This window comes from Pinus tabuliformis, chromosome X, assembly GCF_031772625.1.
Source record: "Pinus tabuliformis cultivar Carrire ecotype Pingquan chromosome X, CPIR1, whole genome shotgun sequence".
Taxonomy (NCBI): domain Eukaryota; kingdom Viridiplantae; phylum Streptophyta; class Pinopsida; order Pinales; family Pinaceae; genus Pinus; species Pinus tabuliformis.
In genome coordinates, this window is record NC_142308.1 from 1,556,403,658 (window position 1) to 1,556,409,657 (window position 6,000).

The following is a 6,000-nucleotide window of genomic DNA, read 5'->3' on the forward strand; positions in this document are numbered from 1 at the left end:
TCAGGATTTGCTTCTCCAACTTCTAGTGGTCCTGGTTCACCCAAGGTAGGAAGGATCATTACCCAAAATATTCCTTCTGGACTCATTTCTATTGAAGAACTTGTTAGTCCGGAAGAAGATATAACTCTCCCTGAAAATCAACCAACTTTAGAACTTAGGGAGCGTGAATCAATTTTCTACAGTCCATTTAGGAGTGATGCTTGGTACGTCTCATTGACCAACTTTTTAGAAAATTCGGGTCTTAGTTTTTCACCACCTCGAATTCCTTTTCATCCAACACCTAGAGGTTATTATCCTCCATTGAATATGTCGAGACAGTCATCCATGTTTTCCCAATCACCGGAAACATTTTTATATGGCGGTCCTTCTGTTCCTTCGGGGTATCAGTCACTCACTAGTACTTTTTCAGGAGCATCTCCTCAACCCATTGAACATGGGATATCAACTGGTAATAACGAAACTCAACCATTGAGCGTAGAAGAAATTATTATGATGTCCGGTACTATTCCAAATCCGCAACCTCAAGGTAGTCAGTTACCACCTAGGGGGCAACCTCAAGGCACTCAATTACCGCCAGGAGGGAAACCTCAAGGTAGTCAGTTATCGCCTAGGGGGCAACCTCAAGGTATTCAATTACCGCCTGGGGGGCAACCTCAAGGACAGTACATACCTCAAGGTCAACCCCAGACGCAATACATACCTCAAGGTCAACCCCAGTATCAATATATACCTCAAGGTCAACCCCAGTTTCAGTATGTGCCTCAAGGTTATCAACCTCAAGGTCAGTACCCAACTCAAGGTTTCCAACCACCTTCTAGTCAATCATTTGTACAAGGAACTAGAAATGTACCATTTAATTATCAACCCTATGCTCAACCCAGTTATGGCCTTTCATATGCTCAACCTTCTATGGGTCCATACCCCGGAATGAACATGGTGTGGGATCCATCTCAAACTCAACAGATTTTGCAACCTAATGTGCAGTTGTCATCTCAATCTGGACAACCTTTGGTTTCTTGTTCAACCCAGCAACCTATCCAGCCTACTATTCAAACTTCTACACCTAGTGTAGCTCATTAGTCTGGGCCTAGTTCGCCTCGAACTCCGCCTCAAATGACTATTGCAACTACTGCAGCTTCTGTTCAATCTACCCCATCTACTTCCGGAGTATCGACAACTCCGGTTTCTACTGTTCCTGCATCAACTCCTCAAGCCTCTTTACCTCAATCGGGACCTACAATTCAGACTTCGGTTCAGATGCCTGTAGGACAACCTGGTCCAAGTACGGTTGTCACAAGTCAACCGCAATTCACTTATCAACCGTACCAGGGACAGTACCAATTCGGTCCTGTTGTGCAAAGCCCAGTTTACCAGTATCAACCGTACCCTGGATATACTTATCAGCAACCTCAACAACCCCAGTTTGGTCCGGTTAATCCTAGTTTTTCGGGAGGATATAATATTCCAAATGCAATTCCAATTCCAAGTTATCTTGGATATCCTCCTCCTGGGGCTGGTCTTATGACCCAAGGTTTTCGCGACCCTAACCGTCAGTTACCGTTTATTGCAACTTTGGACTTGCCTGATTTGTCGCGCCTTACGAATGATCCGATTAATTATCTTCCGTTTTGGTTGCCAATGCCGAATAAGTTGCCCAGTGATATCCCAAAGTTTGAAGGTAAATCAGGAGAGGATCCGTCAAACCATGTGATGACTTATCACCTCTGGTGTGCATCTAATTCCATTATCGATGATTCAATTCGCTTACGTCTTTTTCAACGCACTCTGATTGGTCTTGCGGCCAAGTGGTACATTAAGTTACCGCGAGCTTCTTTTCATAATTTTAGTCAGTTAGCCACTTATTTCTTAACTCATTTTAAGTTTCCTGTCAGATATGACAATGGCATAAAATTATTAACTTCATTAAAACAGTCAACGTCCACATCTATTTCAGATAATATTCATGAATGGCGACGTAGACGACGTTTAGTGAAAGTTTTTATTCCAGAGCAAATTTTAGCAGAATGGTTCGTTAAATCATTATTACCTAAAATCACTGAGGATGTAGCTAAGGCAGGAGTTGTTATTGAAGAGCAAGTAATTGCTCAAGCTCAGTACCTTGACCTCGTTTATACGCAGTTGGGTACTTTACACGAAAAAATCCCCGACCTTCCGAAACAAAATCAAATAACTGCAGCTCCTTCAGGGTCTCATGTCGCTGATGGTATGATTGGTTCAGTTAGTACCAAAAGCAAGAAGAAATCTTCAAAGAATTCTTCTCCTATTATAACTTTACCAGATTCCCCGACAGGAGACTCTTCCACTGAAATTCCTGCCGATATTCATGTCGTAGAATCATCCGCAGCCAAATCAAAATATGGTGGTAAAAAGAAGGGGAAGAAGAAAAATAAACAAAACTCAAAAGAGAAATCAGATAAAACTGAATCTACTGATGAGAAACGTAAACCTCGCTATCCTTGTCTCATTTGTGATGAGGAGCATTTTACAAGAGATTGCCCACATCGAGCTGAGGTTGTGAAAATCGTCAAAGGTTCTCAAACGCCTGTTGTCTTGAAGGATCCTTTTCCTAGTCAAGATAGTAAGATGATTGGTTCTTCCTCAAATGCCTCAGAAGAACCAATAATGATGATGTCTCATGTCAGGATTGCGATGTGATCGCAATATTATGGTAGTAAAAGTATTGTTGGTGGTAAGGAAGCAGAATCTTCTAATTCAAACCCATCAACTTCAACTCCTTCTAGTTCTGATCCGCTACAGATCGAGAAACCTAACCCAGACTTAGTAATCAAACCGCCTGCTAAAGGTATACTTCGGAAGTCATCTTTCAATCCACATGCGAGAGCTGCTCAGAATTATAACATTGTTGAAGACTTAGCTATTTCCCCTTCAGCAATGTCAGCTTTGGAAGTGTTGCAGTCATGTCCAACACTAGGAGCTGTTGATATTCAGGATTCGAACCTTATAATCTTCGATTTAGGGAATAGTACACCTCGCCTACCTCATCAAATGGCTTTCCAGATTCCAATGTTAGTCAAAAACAGACCTTGCTTTAGGACTATAATTGATGAGGGAGCTTCTACGTGTATTATGTCGATCTAGTGTTGGAGATCGCTTAGTTCTCCTACACTCAATCAATCCCCGATGATTCTAAAGGCTTTTGATGGCCGTGGGTTCCATCCTTTTGGCATTCTACAGGATATACCTATAGGGGTTGAAGGCAAAACTGTTAATCTAGATGTGGAAGTGGTTGATGCCCCTCTAGATTACAACCTTCTCTTAGGTCGCAGCTGGTCTTATGCTATGACTGTTGTTGTTTCATCGGTCTTTCAACTTATCAAGTTTCCTCATAATGGAAAGATTGTTACAATAGACTGGCTAACTTATTTTTCATCCGACCCAGCCTCTTCTAAAAGTATTCAACATGTCGGTAAAACAACTATCCCTTACAAGGATGTTGGGGTAGGATTGATTAAAGATTCTGGTTTACTAGGAACTTTTTCCTTTCCTCCTCCTAACGTATCGCCTTCTACTGCAACTATTCATATGATTTCATCGAACACTATTGTTTTTTATGATCCTTGGATTGTATCTTCCAAGTCTGAGGTGGATTCATTTGGTGATGTGATGCCTTTGAGTCCCTATGAAATTGCATATCAGGCTGTACAGTCGTTTTCTGACCCTTGTTCAACCGAAATCGATCTAATGAATGTGGTCCGTGGAGAATCACTTTCAATATCAACCTCAGCTTCAACAACTTTTTCTAAGCTTGCAAATTGCCTCCTCCGACTCTTTGCCAACTCCAAAGTTTGCAAGGGAAAGCAAACTTTTTACGTTGTTTCATTCCTAACTACCCTGAGATAACAAAGGGTTTTACCAGGTTGTTGAAACATAATACTCCATTCTTTTGGGATGAGATAGTTGACAAATCTTTTGATGCACTTAAACACGCGTTGACCCATGCACCGTTATTGCATCCTCCCAACTACAACCAGGATTACTTCTTGTACCTCGTCGCTTCTCATTCCACCATTGGGATGGTTTTAGTTCAGGAAGATGAATTCAATAGTGAATATGTGATTTACTATCTTAGTCGAACTCTGAATCCGACTGAGCTTAAATATTCGCATGTGGAGAAATTGGCCTTGGCAGCTGTTCAAGTTGTCCAAAGATTTCGTCATTACATCTTACTACACAAAACTACCGTAATTTCTGATTGTAACCCTATGATCTATATTTTGACCAAACAATTGCTAGGGGGAAAGTATTCCAAATGGATAGTTATCCTACAGGAATTTGACTTGGAATTTGAAAAATCCAAGGCAAAGAAATCTTTGGTTTTTGCGGAATTGATGTGTGATTTCCCGTGTGCTAATACTGAAACTGTGGCGGAAGAGCCCATTGCGGACGAATCCTTGTTTATTATCAGTACTCTTGATCCATGGTATGGATATATCATTGTTTATCTCCAAACCCAACCTTTTCAACCTGAAATTTCACAATCTTAGCAACGGAAAATACGTTTCCAATCCCAACAATACAATATTATCAGTGATACAGTCTATCATCGTGGGGCGGATTCTGTTTTCCGACGTTTTCTAACTCATGAAGAAGCTGAAAAGGTTCTTAATGACTATCACTCTGGAGCATGTGGCAGTCATATGTCTGAGTATGCCACAACCCAAAAGATTTTGCGCGCTGGTTATTTATGGCCGTCTTTATTTAAATATTGTATCTATGCAGTCCGAAAATGCCACAATTGTCAAAATTTTTATCGTAAGATGCGTGCTCCACCTGCTCCTCTCCACCTTATAATTGTCGTCGGTCCTTTTGAAAAGTGGAGTATCGACTTTATTACATGTAACCCTCACTCGGCCGGGGGGCATGCGTATATCATCCTTGCGGTAGATTATTTTACTAAGTGGGCTGAGGCGATGCCTACATTTTCGGCAGATGGCAAAACTACTGCAATTTTCGTTTTCAATCATATAATTACTAGATTCGGTGTTCCTCAAGTGATTATTACTGATCATGGGAGTCATTTTCGAAACATCATGATGACTGAACTAACAGATCAACTTGGCCTGCATCACGATAGTTCTACTCCATATTACCCACATGCTAATGGTCTGGTTGAAGCTATCAACAAAGTTCTAGTCACTATGATCCAACGAATCATTGGTATTCATAGGTCGAATTGGCATAACATGTTATTTTCAGCACTTTGGGCGTATCGAACCTCAGTAAAAACATCAACTAATTTCACTCCTTTTCAACTAGTTTATGGTTTGGAAGCTGTGTTACCCATTGAATGCGAAATTCCGTCATTGCAAATAGCCATAGAATTACTCCCAGCCACTTCCAAAGAGGAGAAACGTTTGTTGTACTTAGCTCAGTTAGATGAGAATCGATGTGACGTTGCATTAGCAATCGAAACTCATGCCAAACAAATAAAAGCTCAGTACGATCGAAATGTTACACCTCGTAATTTTTCGGAAGGAGACCTAGTCTTACTATACAATCAAGCAAACGATAAGCTAGGGGCTGGAAAATTTGTACCTATGTGGCATGGTCCTTATGTTTTTAAGTGAAAGCTGGCAAAAGGGGCCTATGAATTGGTAGATTTTGACGATGTCTCTTTGGGTAAACCCAGAAATGGTCTTTATCTGAAGAGATATTATGCTTAAATCTGGGTGTGGAGATTTTTGTTAGATTAGTTTCTTTCTAGCTGGTGTGTTTTAGATTAGAAAAGTGTGCCTAGTTTAGAGAGTGTTTTTATCATTATTCCTGCTTATCTTGATTTTACTCTTGATATGGCAGATGTCAATGTCTCTTCAAACATACATTGGTTTCGCTGATGGTGCTTGTCGTAATACATGGAACATTTCTTCCGTAGCTTGGATTATCTATTCACCCTCTGATGAGTTGGTATCTATGCATGGGGTAAGCCTCGGTCAAACAACGAACAACATTGCAGTGTAT